Source organism: Notamacropus eugenii, chromosome 2, assembly GCF_028372415.1.
Source record: "Notamacropus eugenii isolate mMacEug1 chromosome 2, mMacEug1.pri_v2, whole genome shotgun sequence".
NCBI classification, from domain to species: domain Eukaryota; kingdom Metazoa; phylum Chordata; class Mammalia; order Diprotodontia; family Macropodidae; genus Notamacropus; species Notamacropus eugenii.
Window position 1 is genome coordinate 399,624,509 of NC_092873.1, and position 22,648 is coordinate 399,647,156.

At 33.9% G+C, this 22,648-nt stretch overlaps 1 long non-coding RNA gene across 2 annotated transcripts in view; it reads right to left on the reverse strand.

The window, feature by feature from the left end:
* LOC140529141 (uncharacterized) overlaps positions 1–14,487 on the reverse strand; it is a 32,825-nt gene extending 18,338 nt beyond the window's left edge. For both annotated transcript variants that reach the window (XR_011975437.1, XR_011975436.1), the window contains exons 1-2: positions 14,328–14,487; positions 13,332–13,508 (exon numbers count right to left, since the gene is read on the reverse strand). This is a non-coding gene — a long non-coding RNA (uncharacterized lncRNA). The remainder of the gene's footprint in view (positions 1–13,331; positions 13,509–14,327) is intronic.
* Positions 14,488–22,648: the final 8,161 nt, after the last annotated feature.

The following is a 22,648-nucleotide window of genomic DNA, read 5'->3' on the forward strand; positions in this document are numbered from 1 at the left end:
ATAAAGATATCAAGCTTTCATAAGGAGAAGACTGGAATTACACCAAACATTTGATCTCCAATGTCAAGACCCAAGAGAAGCCTACAAAGGTAAAAAAGAAAAGGGCGGGAGGGAATAAAACAGGGATTCAGGGGAGCTATATTGCCTGCATTTCTACATGGGAAGATGATACTTGTAATTCTTAAAAACGGTATAACTAATAAACAGTGGCAAGGGTATAAGTTGAATTTGAGAGAATAACATGAAAAAATTAAAGGATGAGAAAGAGGAGTACACTGAGTGCAGACAAAAGGGAGAAGTAGAATAAGATAAATTATTTCACATGAAGAAATGTAAAAATTCTATTACAGTGGAAAGAAAGATGGAAGGGTAGGCAAGGGCATTGCTTTAACCATACTCTCATCAGTATTGGATCAAAGTGGGAATAATGTACACAATAAGTTGAATAAAGAAATCTATGTTACCCAACAGGAAAGTAGGAGGGAAGGAAATTAAGAAAAGGACTGGGAGGTGAAGGAAAGAGGAGAATGACAGAAGAGAGGGCAGACTGGGTGAGGTGGCAGACAGAAGCAAAATATTGTCAAAGAGAGAAAGGATGAAAAGAGAGAGAAGAAAAAAGGAGGAAAAATAAGATGGAAGCAAATATAAAGCAATCATAACTGTGAATGTGAATAGGATGGACTCTCACATGAAATGGAAGCAGATAGAATTCATTATTTGGCAAAAGCCGCTGGGAAAACTGAAAAACATTATGGCACAAACTGGGTATATACCAATATATGACAGCATATACCAAGATAGGGTCAAAATGGGTGTATGATTTAGACATAAAGTGTGACACCAAAAGCAAAGTAGAAGAGCAAGCAGTAGTCTACTTGTCATATCTATGGAGAAGTGAAGAATTCATGATAAAATAAGAGAGAGCTTGAGAAATAAAAATGGATAATCTTGATTATATTAAATTCAAAGGCTTTAGCACAAACAGAACCAACATAACCAAGATTAGAAGGAAAGCAGTAAAATGAGAAACAATATTTACAGCCACTGTCTCTTATTAAAGTCTCATTTCTCAAATATATAAAGAACTGAGTCAAATTTATAAGATAATTTATATCAATTCCCCAAATGATAAATGGCCAAAGGACATGAACAAGCAGTTTTCAGATAATGAAATTAAAGCTGTCTAGAGGCATATGAAGAAGTGCTCTAAATCACTTTTAATTAGAGAAATGCACATTAAAACAACTTTGAGGTAACAACTCATATCTATAAGATTGGCTAATATGAGAAAAAAAGGAAAACTATAAAGTTTGAAGAGGATGTGGGAAAATTGGGACATTACTGCCCTGTTGGAAGAGTTGTGAACTGATTCAACCATTCTGGAGAGCAATTTGGAACTATGCCCAAACTGCTATGAAACTGTGAATGCACTTTGATCCAGCAATTCCACTACTAGGTCTGTATCACAAAGAGATTACAGAAAAGGGGAAAGGACAGACATGTGCAGAAATATGTATAGAAGCCCTTTCCATGGTGGCAAAATATTGGAATTTGAGGGCATGCCCATCAATTGGGGAATGGCTGAACAAACTGTGGTATATGAATGCAATGGAATACTATTTTGCAATAAGAAATGATGAACAACCAGACTGCAGAAAAATTTGGAAAGACTTGCATGAACTGATGCAAATGAGTAGAACCAGGAAATCATTGTACACAATATCAGCGATATTGTGTGATGGTCAATGATGAATGACTCAGCTCTTCTCAGAAAGACAATAATTCAATACAAGTAGAAAGAACTCATGAAGGAAAATGCTATCCACATCCAAATAAAGATTTTATGGACTATAAATGCAGATTGAAGAACATTTTTTTCACTGAAAATTATTTTTTGCTTTTTTTCCTTTTTATTTATTTCTTCTTTCACAACTGTGACTAATATGGAAATATACTTTACGTGATAGTATGTGTATAACCTATATAAAATTGCTTACCATTTTTGGAAGAGGCATAGATAAGGAAGGAAGGGGAGGGAGAAAAATTTGGAACTCAACATCTTGTAAAAATGAATGCTAAAAATTGTCCTGACCCATACTTGGGAAAAATACTATCTTTTAAAAAATAAATAAATAGAAGAAGGAAGAGGAGGAGAAGGAGTAAGAGAAGAAGAAGGAGGAGAAGGAGGAGGAGGAGGAGGAGGAGAAGGAGGAGGAGGAGGAGGAGGAGGAGGAGGAGGAGGAGGAGGAGAAGGAGGAGAAGAAGGAGAAGAAGGAGAAGAAGGAGAAGAAGAAGGAGAACAAGGAGGAGGAGGAGGAGGAAGAGGAGGAGGAGGAGGAGGAGGAGGAGGAGGAGGAGGAGGAGAAGGAGAAGGAGGAGAAGGAGGAGGAGGAGGAGGAGGAGGAGGAGGAGGAGAAGAAGAAGAAGAAGAAGAAGAAGAAGAAGAAGAAGATCAATTGTTTCCCCATTGCTGAAAGTCTTGAAATATTTTCAGAATTTTGACATTTCATAGGTGTTATGGAGGAAATTCTGGCTCAGATATAGGTTGATCCAGAGGATTACTTAGCTCAATTCCAATTCAGAGATAGTTTAGTTCTATGAATAAAATCGCTTAGATGCCCCCACAACTGAAGTTAAAGAAATGCTAATTGAACAAATAAACTGAAAGTCATCTCACTTACAGAACCTAACTCATTCAAAATTCTAAACTTCACTTTTATATAGTTAATAAAACCATCTTAGTGCTAATTTGTTCCCATTGCAAATTAAAAATAAAAATATTCACTCTATGAAAAATTGGTACTTATAGCCCATGCTATTAACATGTTGAGAAAAAAACAAAATAAGTTTCAAATGCTATTTTACCTAAAAAATCATAAAACTAAATTTTCTCAAGGTAGATTTGGCTAGACATAATGCAAAGGGACTTCAACTTTAAGGGAAAAATACTTTTACTTGTAGTATGAATTCAGGTTGATGGTTACAATATTCCATAAGCAATTATAGCCAGACTGTCAACAAAAACTTTTGAGTATCTAAGAAAAAGAAGTCCTGTAGATGCCTGTTAATCTTGATCTCCATGACACTGCAGTGTAGACTGAGTGCTCCTCCTTTCAGGGTCATCTTACAATGACATGCCCTTAGAGTAGTAGATCTTCAGCCACCACTCCCAAGCCAAATAGTCTTTGAAGAGCAAGTATTTTGTGCTGTATTTTAAAACAGAAACTCCAGTGTTTAAAGTTACAGTTGGGAGCTTGTTAAAACTACATAATACCATCTGCTTTCTTCCCCAGTGCATTAAGATTAAGCTCTCTCTTCTATATCAACAAGGATTAATTAAAAGTCTTTTATGTGCCTGGCATTACGCTGGGTGCTAGACTAGGTTACAGAAATGAAGTTTCCTGACTTTTGGGGAGCTCATGCCCTAATGGGGGAGGGGTGATGTGAAAATGCATGGGGATATACAAAAGAGATGTTAGATAATCTTAGATTAATAGTTGGTGACAAGCAGTGGGGGTAGAGGATGCTGAAAAATAAAACTTTTGAAGAAAGTGGTCCTTGAACTGGTTTGAAAAAAAAGTAGCAATTACCAGAAGAGGAAGTAAGGAATAAGTAACACACCCAGATGGGGGATGGAATCCATTGTAAAGGCATGGGAGAGTGAAATTAAATATGGTTTATAAGAAACAGGAAGGAAGACATTTTAACTGTTCTGTGAAGTAGAGGGGAGTAATGTGTAATAAGATGGTAAATATAAGATGGGGTTAGGACATGAAGAGCTTTAAACACAAAACAGAGAAGGTTATAGTTAATGAATTGTACTAGATCTGTGATTTTACTGGTATAGGGAAGTATCAGGTGAGGGAAATCCTTCTACCTATAAAAGTTTGCATTTTCTCCACAAATTCTGCAGAGTTGCACAGGGCCCTGACACAGTGTGACTTGCTAAGGAGTGACAAACATTATGTGTAAGAAGCAAGACTTGAACCTTGACAGTATACACACTGAAGGTGGTTCTCTGTCCACTCAACATATTCCTAAAAGTAACAGAAAGCCTCATACAAGAAAATGGTTAAATTTGTACTTTCAGTGGAAAAAACATTTTGGCAGCTATGTGGAAGATGGGTTGGGGTAAAAAGAGTTTAAAAAAAACAAAACATCTAGACCAATTGTGATAGTCCAAACAAAAGAATATACGTGTGTATGCATGTGTGCGTGAATGTATAATGGATGTATCTGTATACACATATGTATATCTACACATATATGTACATCTACTCATATACATATGTATATCATCACACATAAATATATGATCATGTATTTAGAACTGGAAGGGAGTTTAAAGTTCATCATCCTTCATTTTACAGATGAGGAAAATTAGGTTACAGATGAACAACTAATAAGTATCTGAGGTGGAATTTAGACCTAGGTCTTCCTGATTCCCAGTCCAGCACTCTATCCATCACTCCAAAGTCCAATGGCGGCAGTCATTGGTATAGAGATAATTAAACCAATAGGAATCCTTTGCAGAAGTTGAAAAGGGATGGAATCAAGGCCACGTGTAGAATAATGGAAAGAGAAATTGATTTGGAATCAGAGGATGTGGATTCTATTCCCAAATAACTTGGGAATTACTGCTTCTATGATTTGATTCTCTCCACTGGGACTCAATTTCTTTTTCTGCAGAAGAAAAGCATTGGATTAGATGACCTGTAAGTTCCTCTCCAGCTCTAAATCTATGATACTTTGAATAGGGCTTTAATGATTAGAAGGTTCACTTCTTCCTCATTTTCTAGACAGTAAGATTGAGATGGAAATAGACTGGCAGTAGAGACTAGCTAGTATTTTGTTCATTAAGAGGTAAGAGGTAATATTGATTTATTAAGAGGTAAGAATATGCAGTAAGATAATGACTATGGATTTGAAAAAGGCTAGAATAGGGAAGCCAATTTTGCTCTAAAAAGTAGTTGGCATAACTTGGTAGCTTACTGAATTAATAATATGAGAGAAGTAAATAAGAAATGCAATCCAATTGGCATTGGGGAACAGCAAGGAAAGCAGAGTCACTAGAATCCAATGTAGGTCTTTTCTTTAGGAAAGCTAGTTTCCCTAAACTGTCATTTAAATTGAGTATGTAGCTCATAGTGTAGGAAGGAAGAAGAAAAAGAAAGAAAGGTGATGGTAAAACAGTGAAACTCTCAAGAAATCAGGTAGTCCACCAAACGATGATGAGCTATGATTGTCTTAGCTCTTCTTAACAGTAAACTGATCCAAGACAATTTCATGAGACATTATGGTAAATTCTATCCACATACAGAGAGAAAACTTATGGAGTCTGCAGACCAATACTCTTTTCACTTTATTTTTTTTATGTTTTTTTTTTATCCTTTTGCTCCATTTCTTCTTTCACAACATGACTATGTTTTACATGATTGTGTATATATACACATAAGTATTCATATACATATGTGTGTGTGCATATGTATATACATATATATGTGTATGTGTGTGTGTATAAGTGTGTGTGTTTAATAATTTGTTTACCATCTTAGGAAAAAGAGAGGGGAAGGAAGAAGGGAGAAACTTGCAACTCAAAATTATATTCTAAAAAAAATGAATGTTAAAGTTGTCTTTACAAGTAATCAAAAAATAAAATGCTACATTAAAGGAAAAAAAAATAAATCAGGTTACCTGGATGACTTTTCTTTGCATATTGGTGCAATAGAGTGTAAGCAATAAGATGAATCTGATTCAATTCAGAAAGCACTCATTATATACCAGCCTGTTTAGTAAAAATGGAGAGTAAATGTAAGACCTAAAACCATCTGACCAGGTAGGAAGGGAAGAGAAATGGAAATGCAAAGAACTGGGCTTCTCCAGTAGCACAGGAAAGAGATAAATCATGAGTGGCTCATAACTAGCCAACAGGAAGAAGAAAAGCAAGAGGAGATTATGTGTGAATTATTTTTTTTTCTCCAGAAGACTGGCTTGTAGACATTTGTTGAATATACCTGCTGCTTTCTTTAGGTAATTGTGAGGATCTTCTAATGGCTGATCTGTTACAATTTGGCAAAAAAGCAACAAATTACACTAGAAAAGATGGTAGATTATGCTATAAAAATATAACTGGAGACTTTCCATCACAGCCCACTGCAGAGAGAAAATGTGCAGCAAGCTGGCACTTGAGCAAGAGACTTAACAGCAGGATTTGCTAGCGAGGCACAAAGAACTGAGCATCTCAGTTTTGCAGGCATAAAAAGTGAGAGTAATGCTCCAATGACCTGAAAACTGTCAGCACCCAGGATGCCCAAGAAAAGAGGCACAAACTCAAAAGGTGCTTGTGAGGGATGCAGCTGTGGCTGAATATGCCCAACCTTTTTGATTTCTGCCAAAGATCGTAGGCAGCTTATAGAATAACCCATTACATAAAATTTTCTCCCATAGTCCTGCATTTGTTTAGAGCATTTCTAATATTGATCTAGATATAAATATCTATAGATATAAATATGTGGAGAAATCCAAAATTTCAGTAGTCAGTGATGAGAAGAAATAGACTAAAGTAACACATATAAGTGTGTATATACACACACACACACACATATATATATACACAACTATATATATATACATACATATTTATATACACATATATATAATACATAATATCATATGTATATATAATATATTGATGAATCTTCCTTTTAGTTCAGTTTGGAGTAGAACTGCTCCCCTTCATTGTTACTTTTTTTTATTACTATTGGTATCTTCTTCCTTCAGATGAGTTTTTAATTATTACTTTTATCCCCTCTCTCCCTGTGTGTGTATAAATATATATATGTGTATATATATGTATATCTTTATTGGTTGCTTTCCATTGTCACTATCATAAATTTCATAATTCTCATCCAGATATTTAAAGTCTTCCACAGTCTAGCTCCCACCTACCTTTCTAGTCTTTAAACAAAATGGTTTCCTTCATACCCAGTGAAATAACCCTTCTATAACCAAAGGAGAAATCAAATAATTGCTCTTTACAGATTATGATAATGCACGTAGATAACCATAGAGTCAAGAATCTCAAGAAAAATAATGAGGAAAAAAGTAGAAATAAAATGTAGCTAGTAACTTTTTACCTTAAATTGTACTAAAAGGAACAGTTATTGAAAAGATTTGATACTAGTTAAGAAATAGAGAAGTTACTCAGAGAAACAGATTAATTACACACCATAGAGTTTGAAACGAATATAGTACTTACTATTGGATAACCTGCAAGACCCCAGAACTCACTATTTGACAAAATCTCTTGGGATAACTGGAAAATAGTTAGGCAAAACCTTGGTATAGACCAGGACTTCTTAGAGTGCATAAGGGCATGCACAATGCAAAATGAGCATGCTTAGTGTTCAGAACCAAGGCTTCAGTGAAGTTGTACGATACAATGACAGCAAGTGTTTCCAGAAAGACCTCAGATTCATTATACTTTTGATTATTAATTAATTTTTTATCATTGAACATTCATAAATTTTTTACTGATGTCAAAATTTTCCTGAACCCATATAGCATCATGGTTTAAGAAGAGATGGTATAGACAAATATCTCACACCTTAGTCCAAAACATGTCCAAATGGGTGCATGAGTTGAGCATAAAGAGTGCATCATAAACAAATCAGAGGATCAAGGGAGTAAATACCTTTCAGAATTATGGATGGGAGAAAAGTTCATGACCAACCAAGGAATAGAGATGATAAAAAAGGACAAAACAATTATACAAAATTAAGAACTTTTTGTGGAAACAAAACCAATGCAGTAAAAATTAGATGAGAAACAGGAAATCTGGGGGAAAATCTTTGAAGCAATTTTCTCTCATAAAGGGATCATTTCTTAAATATGTATGGAATTGATTCAAATTGTAAGAAGAAACATTTTTCCTTTTGATAAATGGTCAAAGTATATGAATAGGTAGTTTTCAGAGGATGAAATCAAGGTTATTTATTGATATCTTAAAAAATAAGCCAAATCATTAACAATTAAAAATATATTTTATAGCAATTCTGAAATTCCAATTCATACCCATCAGTTTAGTAAGTTGATAAAACTGAAAATGACAAATATTTGATAAAACCAGAAAACCTTTAGATTAATGCACAGTTGGTGGAGGTGTGATTTGCTACAACCCTTCTGGAAAGAAATTTGGAATTATACCCTAAAAGTCATTAAACTCTCCATAGCCTTTGACCCAGAGAGGCTAGTGCTAGAGGTATATGCAAAACAGATGAAAGAAGAGGAAAAGACTTTGTATGTACAAAAACTACATTTAAAGCAGTTTTTTTTGTGACAAGAATAAAAAACTAAGGCAGTATCCATCAATTGGGAAATGACTGAACAAATTATGGCATATGAATGCAAAAATATATACTTGAGCTAAAAGAAAAAATGAAAGGGATTGTTTCAATTAAATCTGGAGAAAAATGCATAAATCAATGCAGAGTAAAAAAGCAGGAGAAAATTTTATATGTCACAATATTATTTAAAAAAAGTAACTTTGAAAGACTTAGTATAATCAACACAAAGACCAACTGATTCCAGAAGACCAATAAGAAAGCCTGTCACCCATATCCTATACTTGAAACATAAGCTCACAATGCAAAAATGTGCATGTGTGTGTGTGTATAATATACACACATGTCCAATGTCCACATTTATTTTGCTTCACTATTCATTTTTTTCCATGAGTGTTCCACCCCCACTCCATATTGTTGGGAGAAAGGGAGAGAATATTGATTTTTGTTCATTCATTTAAAAAATAAAATTTGTTAATATAAAATTTAGTCTAATGGCTGTTACCCATGCATGAGAGTATATTTTCTTTTTCTCTGCTTTTACACACATCATTCTCCACATCTAGAATACAATCATGCTTCATAATTCATGTTATCTCCTTTAAAAGTCCCACTCAAGTAAGTATTCACTCTAACACAAAGCATTTTCTCCCATTTGTTACTACTTTTTTATCTTGAAATTGTTTTGTATTGTTTTGAATACACTTTGTAGCTACTTTGTTGTGTGTATGCTGATTATCCTCAGCAGAATATAAATTCCTTAAAGTAAAGGGCCATTTCACTTTTGTCTTTGTGTCTTGAATTTATAGAACTGAATTGCATTTTTCTAAGGTCATTCAGCACATTATAGGAAGCCATAAATTCTGACATTCAGGAAAAATCATCTAGGTAACCAGACATCCTAGAAAAATAAATTTTGTATCATGAACAAATCTCATCAGATTTTTCTCTTTAAAGGGCCAATTTAAAAATAGCAGCCCAGAAGCTTGTCCAGAATAACTATTACCTCAATGAAATTGTCATCCTTTCAAACATGATTTAGTAAAAGCAATGATCTAAGACTCTTGAAAATCCTAGACAAATACATTAAGTAAGTCACGTGTGTGTCTGTGTGTGTGTTCATCCTTCATTGCCAAAGAAGATCATGCCATCAGAGAAATGATGACATGACTTGCACTTGACTTTGTTTTTGAGTGAGGGAGGGCTGTGCAGATCACCAGCCTCCCTTCTCCAGAGCCATCTGAATCCAATGACCAGATATTCATCAGGATGACTGGAGATGACCCAGGATGAGGCAAATGGGGTTAAGTGACTTGTCCAAAGTCACACAGTTAGTGAGTGTCAAGTGTCTGAGGTGAGATTTGAACTCAGGTCCTCCTGACTCCTGCGCTCATGCTCTATCCACTGCCCCAAGTAAGTCATAATTTTCTGAGCCACAATTTTCAATACAATGGGCAAAGGGAGATCAGATAATTCTTCTCTAAAAAACTTCTAACTCAAAAATTCTAAAGTTGTTCAAATGTTCTGTCCACAAGGTCACTTTAAAGTGTATCCAAATAAAAAAATATTCTAACATAATCATTGTTTTTTGTTTTTTTCACATTCTAGAAAATAAAACATGTTTTGAAAACCAACTAGAAAAGTTTGGTTTTATACAAGGTAGATCTTGTCTTCACACCCCCATACATCTGCTCTGTGTGCACAAAGTCTTTCTTTAAAAGAACCAAACATTGGCATGTGTAGGAAGGAGATTCATGATCTCCATTGTGCAATACTAACCAGATGACAGTGTTACATGAACTTGCATTTAGGTATATCTTGGTCATTATTTATATCAACATTTCTGTTCTTGACATATTTAACATTTTGTGGATATGTAGTCTAAAACTTATAATATGTAGTTTTCTATCCAGTGACTTAATTATTTACACAAAGAGAAAAAGAGCTAATTAATTTAATTAATAGATTTTTGAGGTTCTTAGATTGATTTATACATCATTTTTTATAAGAAGTGTAAGCAATCATTCACCCCCAAAAATAGCAGAATATGCAAAATCAATATCAGGTTGCTTGCACTCTCAATGAGGTGGAGAGAGAAGGAAGAGAAGGAGAGAATTTGGAACCCAAAAAAGGGTTTAAAATGTGTAATTGTTTTTAGATAGTATTGAAGAATGAAATTTATTTTTTTTAAAAAAAGGAAAATGGCAAGGTTGTAATATGTTGCATATGTTGCCTACTTTGGAACTCACTACAACCTTATAAGGTAGTTACTATAGATATTATCTCCATTTTACAGTTGAGAAAACTGAGACAGGGAAAGTTTAAATTATATCCCCATCCTCCCAAAGCTACTAAAAGTCAGAGATTGGATTTGAACCCTAAATCTTCCTGGCAAGTGAATTTCTTCACTGTATCATACTACTACAGTCATTCAGTCAATATACTTTAGTTGTTAAGATAATAAAAAACATTGAATTCGACATTTTAATCCATTCTTTTCATTGTATAAACATAGCCCAGGGCTGCATCTACCCCAACATCTGAAGAAAAAAGTTTGCATAGTTCTTAGGTCCTAGCAGACTGTCTTATTTAAGATCCAAGGGAATATGAAGTTGGTATGATAAACCTCTTAATATAGTAAATTTTAATTTCCCCTTTATATACCTACATCCCACCCATGGACTCTTGTTTACCGTTCTCCCTTAGTCTTCATAAATGGCTACTAATCTCTGACCTGTTGGCAATCTATAAAAATACTCAGGGATTATTTCATTTCTGTATTTATATACATAACCCATTAGCATAGCCCATGCCAAATAAGAGGCACTTAAATGCTTGTTGATTGATTTACATGGCAAAGATTTAAAAAAAAAAAATTCCTACAAGACTATCAACATAGTGACTTCTAAAGTTCCTGTAGAGGCTAGACTCCTGACTCATGTTTTTCTCTCTAATGTCCAAGAATCCTCTTTTTTTTTTGATATTTTTAAAATTTTAAACTTAAATATAAAATGAGAAAAAAAAAAAGCATTGCCATGTACACAGAAGACCATAAGAGAGGATTCAATATAAAGCAATGAATTTCTGTTTCCAGAAAAACAACGTAATAAATACTACACATTGTTACTGTCCACCTTTTCTTTGCTTCCTTGTTAGGATTCTTTTTTCTCTGCTGTGCACTTTTTACTTTTTTCCCCATTTACCCCCCTCCAAAAGTGTACCATTATGCATATACATGCACACGTACACAAACATACATATGTATCCAATGTGTGTGTATATATGTGTGTTTGTGTGTGTATATACACACATAGTTATAAACATACACTTATATACACATATACACTCATACACATGTATTTAAGACTACTATGCTTATTTCCACCGGTCATCTGTTTCTCTGAAGGTAGATAGAATCTTCCTTCTTAACTCCTACACTTCCCATGTTTTTCTAAATCAACCAGCTCATCATTTCCTACACCACAGCAGTATTCCAATCCAATCACAGCACATCTGAGAGGTTGTCAATTTTGTCAATTTTATTTATCCCTTCTATTCCTGGCTACATATATTTTACTCATACAAGAAAGTATTCATTTCAAATAATCAAAATGATCATTTCTTACACTTCAACAATGCCCTCCCTTATAATATAATTTAATGTCTAATACTGCTGAACCTATGTCCTTTGCATTTTTTTTCCTAGTTTCTTTGAAATACCTGACTTTTTCCTCTTTCAAATGAAATTTATTATTTTTTCCAACATACCAAAATAATTTTTCAGCAATTTAATTAGGATGAGATTTAATAAATAGGTTAGGTAAAACTGTGATTTTAATAATTATGGTGGCTTTACCTACCCATGAACAATAAGTATTATTTCAATTATTTAGATCTGAGTTTATTTGTATAAATAGTGTTTTATCTTTATTTTCATATAGTTCCTGTGTTTGTTTTAGCAGGTATATATATACTCAAGTATTTTACACTGTCTAGATATTTAAAATGATCTAAAACAATATTGAACAGTATTGCTGACACAGTATAGTTTCTTTATTTTTCACTTTTGTATTTAACTTTAACTTTGTCTGAGATCATGATTGTTGTCCCTGTTTTTCTACATAACAAATTCTTCTCCTGCCCTTTATTGTATCTTTGAGTGTATCTCTCATTTTTACAATGTTTCCTAAGAGCAATGTGTTGTTGCATTCAGATTTTCAATATGCTATACATTTCTGTTTTATGAGTAAATTCATCCAATTCACATCCTAAACTATAATAACTTGTATATTTTCTTCCTTCCTATTTTCCTCACTAACTTTCTCATCCTATTTACCCTATTCTTCTTTATTCCTCTGATTTACTTCTGCCTACTACCACCCTATTCCTTAACTTAATCTACCCATGCTTCTTAAAGTCCCTCCTTTATCTTTTCTCCCCACCCTATCCCCTTACCCTCTTATTTCTTTCTGAATTTATCAGACTTTTATATCATTCTAGATATAAATGTTATTCTCTCTTTAATCCATTCCTGATGAAAGGTTGCTGGACTACCCACCCTTCCCCCCAGCTTTTTCTGTATCTTTTTTTTTTTTATTTTATGCTTCATTTGTATGAGATAATTACTCCCTTTTGTCTCTTCCTACACAGTTTCATTTTTTTAGAATCACCCCATCATACTGAGCCCAAGCCTTTCTTTGAAATTACCCAAGTAATGACAATCATAAGAGCATTACTAATACTTTAACATACACACAGTAAACAAAAATTGACCTTATTGATTCCCTTATAATAGGTCTTTAATATTTATCTGTCATTTCTCCTTGATGTCATGTCAAATTTTCCCTTTTTGTCACAAATACCAGAAAGTCTTTCACTTCATTAAGTGTCCATTTTCCCCCAAGACTGTACTTAACTTTTCTGAGTAAGTTACTCATTGTTGTAACTTTAGCTCTTTTACTCTACAGAACATAGTATTCCAAGACCTACCTTACTGCCAGATCTTGTAACTCCACGATATTTTTTTCTTGTTGCTTCCAATATTTTCTTCTTAATCTAGGAACTTTGAAAGTTGGTGATTATATTCCAGTAAGTTTTCTTCCTGGGATCTCTTTCAGGTAGTGATCACTGTTGTTGTTTTTTTTTCTTCTGCTTTGCTTTCTTGTTCTAGAACATCAAGGCAATTTTCCTTGATAATTTCTTTTAATACTGTATCAAGATTCTTTTCTATAATCATAGTTTTCGCATAGTCTGACTACTCTTATATTATTTCTCTTTGATCTGTTCTCCAGATCAGTTCTTTTTCTGATGAGATGCTTCATTCATTTTCCTTTACTTTTTTTTTTCATTTTCAGTTTTGATTTATTATTTCTTGATGTCTTAGAATGTCATTAGCTTCCCTTGCTCAATTCTGGTTTTCAAGGAATTATTTTTTCCTTCTTGGATTGCTCTTTCTTTTCTAATTTTCCCTCAGTCTCTTTTATTTGATTTTTAAAGTCCTTTTCAAGTTCTTCTAAGAATTCTTTTTGTGCTTGGGACAATTTGACATTTCTCATTGAAAAAGGAGTGGCTTTTTTAGTTCCATTGTTTTTGTCTGAATATGAACCCATAGTATCTCTATCTCCATAGTAACTACCTGGATTGTTTCTTCTTTGTTTATTTACTCATTTTGTTTTATTTTGTTTTTAGCTACTACTGCTGTAATCAAATTGTAGTCCTAAGGTATGGGGAATGATGCCCCAAGTCTCAGGTAGTTCTTGTTATTTTCTGAGGTCTGTTTTGGGACCCAACATTGAGCAATCCACTGCTAAGCTATGGCTAGGGCCCCCAGCTACACTATCCAACAAATTATCTTGCTCTCTAGGGTCCCTTTAGTGGTTGCAAACTACAGCTGTCCTCTCTGCCCTGGAGGTGAAACTAAGTATTCTTCTTTCCTGCAAGTGCCAGCAGCCAATAGGGTCCCTGCCCCTTTGCTACTGTACTCACCAGATATGTGCTATTCTCCCCAAAGCTGTCTGGTCAGCACCGGTGTGCTTGGAGTTGGGTGCTTCAGTCTTCTCCTACTCAGCTATCAGATCCTCACACTGCAAAAAATGTTTCTAACTCTGAAAATGACTCTCAACCCAGATGCCCTCCAGAACTGTTGTTTGTTGATTCTGCAGAGTTGTCCTGGAAGTATTTGTACTTCACTTAGGCTGAGCCTCTCCCCAGGACATCCTGTCTTTCCTGAAGTTTTTTCACATTGTTTTAGGAGAACAATTGCTTTTCTCTATGTGTTCCAAGGCTTTGTTCTGTCTTTTTTTGTGTGTGGAGGAAATTTGGAAAGCCTACTCCATTTTCCCAGAATCCTCCCCCCACCATAACCTTCTTGATCCTAGAAGGTCACTTCACCCCTGGAACTCTCACATTAGTAGTGGAGCATATTCCACTACTAAGGCCTATCCCCTTGACTGGATGGTTTCTCCCCTGATCACCATTGTAAGGAGGACATCAAGGTCAGCCATGTTGTCATTCCTCTCCAGGCTGTACTCTCTCCTCCTCTGGACTTTCTCTATCACAGCCTCACACTAGGTACCTTCATCTCCCTTCTACCTCTCATTTCATTTTTCAGTTTCTTTCAGTTTTTATGTACTCTCTTCCTTCATTAGAGTATTTTTAAAAATCTATTTTTCTTTTAATTCCTGGCACTTAGCACAGTGCTTGGCCCATAGTAAATGCTTAATAAATGTGGTGACTAAGTCATTTGAATACAAAATATTAAAAAGAAAGTTTCCTATCTAAATTTATTTTAAAGAATAGATTTTAGAATAAAAAGATACATTTAATGTTAGTCATTTAAAAAAATTATGCCTAAGGTGATTTTGCCTGAAATGAGAGTAAGAAAAAAAATGAAGCTTAAAAAAACTACACAGATAATTAGAATTTAATATAAAATAGAGAGTTGACTGAAGACTAAGACAATATCTATTTTCAGTAATAGGAGTTGTAACATATGAAAGTTATATCACCACCCACAGAAGGGTCAAGTCTAAGAGAAGAGGGGGAAACATTGTTTTTGAAAGAGATATATTTTATAATCAGAATCTAATATCAATGTCTTAACAGTTAAATTCAGATACTTCAAACTGACTTCTTTCAAACTAGTGCATCATTTATGAAAATACTGTGCAACTAATTGTCTGTAATGTGATACCAATGAACTAATGCTTCTAGAAATAACAACACCCTTATGCGAAAAAGATCTTGGCAACATCCAAAACAAAGAACTGAAACCTTTATTCAGACATAAGTGAGTACTGAAACTTTCTTTAATTTGAATTTAAAGAACATGTATTTTTTTATTTCACTTCAATTGGACAAGCTTTCACTAAGTACCTGCTGTGTGCTAGGCACTTGGGGATCAAAGAAAAAATTAATATATAGTTCCTCCTCTCAAGAAGTTTACATTTTGCTGGGGGTGGTGAAGATATGAGGGTCATGGCAACACACAGTTAAATAAAAAACATATGACACATACAAACCAAATATATGGCATTTACAGTAGGATGTGTGAAAAAATCTTTAATTTGGAAGGATTAGATAAGACCTCATGCAGGATTTTCCTCCTTGAAAAAAAAAAAGTGTGTGTGTATGTCTGTGTGTGTGTGTCTATGTCTGCGTTTAACTGGCTTTTGTATTGTTTCTAATCGTTTTGAAGTATATAGGAGAGATTGAGAAATAGTATCATTTCTGCTATGTACTTGAAGACTTGATCATTTGACTGAGGAATTTATTATCTGAAATAGCTTCAAAGAGAGGAAAGATATGGTTTCTAAGTCAGCACAGATTCAGGTGGGATTCATATGGCTTGTCTGGCTCTGTGTGTGTGCATACATGCAGAATTTATACATACTTACATGTGTATATACATATATACATATATTTATATACATATACACTCAATAGGTTTACATATATAAATATGTAACTATGTATGTCTAAGTGTATTTATACATATGTAAGGAAGGAAAGGAGGGAGAGAGTGGATCATTTGGCTCAGCAATGAGTGAGGTTGAATGTCATGTGATGTAAACATTTGAAGGCCCAAATAAACCATCCTAGAATGTTTTTGCTGACCTCAAGTCACCTGAGAATGATGATGATGATGATGATGATGATGATGATGATGATGATGATGATGATGATGATGATGATTTTACATACTGGGGAGATGAAGGGTCATCATCAGAATGGAACCAAAAGAGGAGATAATATATGGATCACCATGGTAGCATCAGCTTAATTAGGGAGGGAGGGGCAGACAGAAGGAGAAAGGTTCTTTGTCAAATTATCCCATTTTTAAAAATTTCCCCTTCTGAAAGCACTAAGGAAAATCTTTAGATTATTCCTTTCATGACTTATTTTATTTAGCCCATTTACTGTTTGTAACATACTTTCTCTTTAAGGTATTTCCTTTTCATATTTTTTTAATTTGCTATGAATTACCTGTTCTAATTGAAAAAGACTCTGATTCCTAAGGCAGTTGTGACTTATTTTGAATGTTACAGTCTACGTTCTACTGGAATTACACGTATTGTTCTAAGATAATGGGACACATTTGATAAATGTGTTTATAGATAGAAAACTAGTATTTATTAACCACAAGGTAGAGAGGAGTCATTTGGGGAAAGACTCTAGAGTCTGGACACAGAAAGATAAGAGAAGAGGTAAAAGCACAGATTTAAGAGTTGAATCAGCTAAACTTGAAGCTGCGATTGATGTTTACCACATTTGTTGCTGAGGAGTAAATCCAGTTGAGCAGAGGAACAACTTGAAAGCAGAGAATTAGGGAAGTCATGAAGAGGATCAATTAGTTTGACTGAGATATCATGCTCAGTAAAGTGGTAATCATGAATAGCGTAGATCAATTCAGCCTAGCTGTGGAAGCATCTGTTCAACACAGAAGCCACATTATAAAGGGGAATTTTAGGGATGGTTTCTTAAATAGAAAGAGAAAAAGAAAGTATAAAATTCCGGAGTTGTGAATTACCCCAAGCACCTGAGTTTTCTTCAACTTGATACCTCTTTGGTCAGTTTCTTTAACTGTATGTCCACTTTCCTCTATAGATTCTGAGTATACTGGTGGGGCAGTGTGATCCAGGTTTATATATATGGATTTTGAAATATTTATTATTCCATTATTTGCTTCAATAAGTGTTTATTGGGATATTATTATTTCCTTTGCTGTTAAGCATTTTTTGTGTTATTATTGAGAATAGCTGATTTGGTTTAAGTGGAAACACATTGCGGGGGCCCTAGAATGATGGTTTTCGGTAAGGGAAATATATCCTCTCAAAATAAAGATATCCCTGGTAGAGTATGAGTCAAACTGGGTGTTAGCAGTACATCTCTGGGATCCAAACCTGCCAGCATGAAGACCATTTTGGAGTGAACAAACTAGTTAAAGATGAAATAGTATACATAGCCTTTGTGAGGCGTTTCTGTGTATCCGCTTTCTTTCTTTCTCTTCTGTCTTTTGGTATTTGAAATTATCTCTTGTGAAAAATAACCCATCAAATCCCTCTTGTAACATTCTCTTCCACCAGATCTTTAGTGTATTTATGTCAGACCTCTGCTCAGTTATTTCTATTGCAGCCCTACCTCTTCCTTTGTTCTGTGTTGCACAGCATCTCAATACAGATTTGTTTTCAAGGATAAATGAGTTCCCCTCTCTATTCCTATCCCCAATGTGAAAGACTATTTTAAAAAAAAGGAGAAATGGAATTCCCAATCTTTATTAGATATTCTCTAAAGAAGAGTAATATCCTCAGAGAGATATCAAAATATGTAGGGAAGAATCCAGTAGGCATCACTCTTATTGATTCATCTGACAAAAACACAGTGACATTCATCCTAGCTTCAAGTGTACTTTAGGAGAATCATTTTCTCCTGTATCAAAAACAAACATAATTTGTACATTGGCTTTAGAAAGTATATGTCAGTATATAAAATTTGCAGTGTGGAATATAGTGTCTCCATAGATTTGTAACTTTAAAAGGAACCCCAAGGAGTAATAATTAATTTATAAAAGTGGGAAAATGAAAAAGGTAATCAAGAAGTAATTGGAAGTGATTATGCAATGTAATCACAAAGGAGCTCATATGGCAGGATTTAATACAAATGAAACTTAAATATTCAGAGATTTGGGACTTCGAATCAAATATAGTATGTCTAAATTCTCTGTTGAATCACTTTAGCATTCATATTTTATTGCACAGATTTCTTATTATATGACATTTTGAAATCAATGAAAATAATGATGAAAATGCATAGAAAATAAGTAGTATTCATATTATGCCCACTATTTTCTAAGCATTTTGTAAATATTATCTCATTTGATTCTCACCTTGAGGTAGGTGTTATTATTATCTTTCATTTTATAGTTAACTGAGGCAGGCCAAAATTAAATGACTTTCCCAAGGTCACACTGAGGTAAAGTTTGAACTTATGTCCTTTTGATTTCAGGTCTAGTATTCTATCCACTACTTAAAATATATTAAGTCACAGGTGTGGTAGGAGAAATGTCCTAATTCTTACCCCTCATGCTAGTTAGGCCATTTTTTTCTTCAAAAGATATTGTGCCTGTTCTTAATGTTATCTGTACTGGTCATGTCACGTCCCTGCATTACAATGCTACATATAGGGAAATCTTGGGAATCTTTTAGTCTTCACAATAGAAGAAAATGCCCCAGGGAGTTACACAAACCCTTCATACAGATGAAAAGAAAAGCCTACTAAAAACTATGAAAGTCAACCCCCTTTAAACTTAGTTTCTGGTCATTTCACTCCTCTTCACTGTCCTGATACTTTACCATTGTTAGTTTAGTTAACGTCAATATCTTGTTAATACTGAAACTGTCTTGTAAATAGCGTGAGATCATCCTCCCTACAAATAGGATCACCTGATTATGATTTGTGGGTTGATATATGTAAATTAATTCTAACATCTTCCCTCCACTGCAAATCTGTAGTACCTGGTAGACTTCTTCTTTCATTTGTACACACTTTGTAGCTAAGCAAGACCTTCATTCTGGATTTCTTGTTTTTTGTCCTTCATTCATTAGTCTTCATTATTTTTTTATTTGAATATTTCTTTTTCTTTCCTAAAGAAAGTACAAGAAATTCCTAAGTATTCATAGGCCAGAATTGTATACTTAGGCTTTTTTTTCATTTTTTCTTCCTTTTGTTTTGTTGCTGTTACTAATGTGACATTTATTCCTTAATCAGATATCTCTGAGTGATCGAACCTTTAATCTGACTGATAATGCAAAGATCAAATTTAACACAAAGCTAGAAGATTGAAAATTATAAGAAAAAACTGAAAAGAAATTAAAACAACTTCAACCTGACATTTAAATAAGTAATTGATGGCAAAATTAGGAAATAGATGGACAAAAGGGATATAATTGTTGACTAAAGAAGTCTAACTAATGAAAATGAGATAAGAAAAGAGAAAGAGAAACATGGAACTTCGGGGAAATATATGTCTAGAATATAATTAAAACACACAGAAGAGAGAATTCTGGGAAGGTGGCAGAGTAGGTCAGAAAATTCCAAACTCTCAAGGTTTTCCCCATAAAAGAGTTAAAATTGCACCTTAGGGTGAACAAAGTGTGGGTGGAGAAAGGACTTTTCCTGGAAAGACTGGAAGAAAAACCCCAGGACTAGGTCTGGTCCCAGTGAAGAGTAAACACCTCCAGGCTAGGGTTCCTTTTAACAACAAGCTTCAAGTCTTGAGGTTAATTAGTTTGAGAGGCTGTCTTGGTCCCCCAGGAACTTTCACCCCTGGGATAGTGGAGGAAGTTGAGCATTTGAGGCCAGCAAGATTGAGAGAAGCTCTACTGATAAGGAATGCCAAAGCCAGCTGTGCTGCGAAGTGGGTGAGAAGAATCCAGCACCCTCCCAGTGAGTGCAGAACCAGTGGGGCAGAGGAATGTGGGCCCTTTCCAGAGTTTGCTTTGGCTCCAAGATAGAAGAGAGAACTGAATATTTGGGGCAAGAGACACAATTTCCCATACCCCAGGGTTAAAAAGTTAGGCTATAACCATGCAAAAAAATACACAGGCAAAGGAGAAAGAAGCCAATCATAGAAAGCTATTATGGCAATTCAGATGACCAGGGTTCATCTTCAGAGGAGATTATTGAAGTAAAGAAACTCCCAAAGAGTAACATCAAATGGTCACTGTCCAAAAAGAATTTGTGGAAGATCTTTAAAAAGACTTTGAAAATCAAATGAAAAACTTTTTTTTGAAAAACTTAAAAAAAATGAGAATAATCCAAGAAAAACAAGAAGGCTATGAAAGGAAAGTCAACCAATTAGAAAAGGAAATCTAGAATCTTAAGGAAGAAAATGACAACTTGCAAATTAGAATTGGGCAAAGTGTAACCAGGGAAATTATAAGACATCAAGAAATAATTAACCAAAGTATGAATATTGAAAAAAATAGAAGAGAAAGTGAAACATCTTATAAGAAAAACAACAGATTTGGAGAATAGATCAAGAAGAGTAAATATAAAAATAATTGAACTAACTGAAAATTATGATAAAAAATAAAAATGTTGATACAACAATACAAGAAGTAACTAAAGAAAATTGCCCTGAAGCATTAAAACAAGGGGAGGAAGAAATAGAAATAGAAAAAAATCCATTAATCACCACTTAAAAGAGATTCTATGAGAAAAACTCATAGGAATAACATAGTCAAATTTCACAACCCCCAGCTCAAAGATAAAATATCAAAAGCATCAAGATTAAAACAATTTAAACATGATTTAAACAAAATAAACATGATTTAAACATGATTAAAACAATTTAAACCCCATTAGAATTGCACAAGATGTACCAGCAGAGACATTAAAGGACTGCTGGTCTTATAACAAAATATAGCAAAGAGTGGAAGAACTGGGGCTCCAGTCAAAAATATCATACCCTGCAAAATTATGTATTATTCAGAATGAAAAAAAATGGAACATTTGATAAACTCTCAGACTTTAAAGATTTCATTAACAAAAATCCTGAACTTGATAGAAGATTTGACATACAAGAACCAAGAGAAATAAAAGTATATACCAAAGACTAATTATAAGGGATTCATAAAAAGAGACTGTTTACCTTTTATATAAGTAAGATGTAAAATGAATGTCTAAGACTTTTATTAATAATTGGGTAGCTTATAACAAAGATTAGAGCAAACCCAACTATAATATTAATTTAAAAAATAAAACCATTTAGAAGTAGCTAAAATTAGTGATTATATTCTTCTAAATTTATGAAAATCTTCTAAATTCAGAGGAAATAAAACAGTAGGGGCACAGTGAGGGGGGATAAGACAAGGGAGGGATCTTTAGAGGGGAGGATGAGGAATAGGTAAAGGGGGATATAGAAGGATGTTTAGATTTATGGGAATGGGAGGATAAGGGAGGGATCCTTGGAAGGGGGATAGACAAGCAATAGGAGGGCAAAGTAGTGGGTAGAAGTTAAGTAGAGGGGGCAAGAGATATGCACAAACATAAAAACCAAAGATCAGGTATAGAAAAAGTTTGGGAAAATATGTCTATATATTATATATACATATATATATGTATATATGTATATATATATATACACATATAATATATATACATATATATGATATATTTTATATATGATATATATATATATATTTATGTGTGTATGTATGTATCTATAGCTGTAGAGAAACATATCTAAACTTCATTGGACCCTTCTGGAGAGTCAGGGAGAGGAAAAGAACAAAGTAAAAAAATGCACAGCACAGAACAAAAGAACTCACAAAGAAGCAAAGATGGACAATTTTCAACACAAGTATTATTTATCATACAAGCTTTCTTGAAATGAAAATATATTGTTACATAATCTGAATCCTCTCATGTTCTGTTATGCATATGACATGGTTTTTTTAAGTTTGTATTTGAGTTCCAATATTTAAATGCATGGTAAGTTTTTTTTTTTCCTCTATTCTTTATTTGTGTTCTGGCATTTGAGTCTAAACAAAATTTTTAAAAAAAACATGCAGAGAAAGATTAGGAAAGATGAAGAGCTATATATTTTTAAACATCAAAGAGTAGAGAAAAAAGCTCATACAAAGGAAATTTGACAAGAACTTCTATTTATCAACATCCTTTTAACTCTGAAACTCAAAATAGGACAAGGAACAAATGAAAGGTATAAATACCTATAAATATTTTTGTTACACACTCTTTTCATCATATTAAAGAAAGGAGCTACTTTATTTGGTCTGTAACGTCAT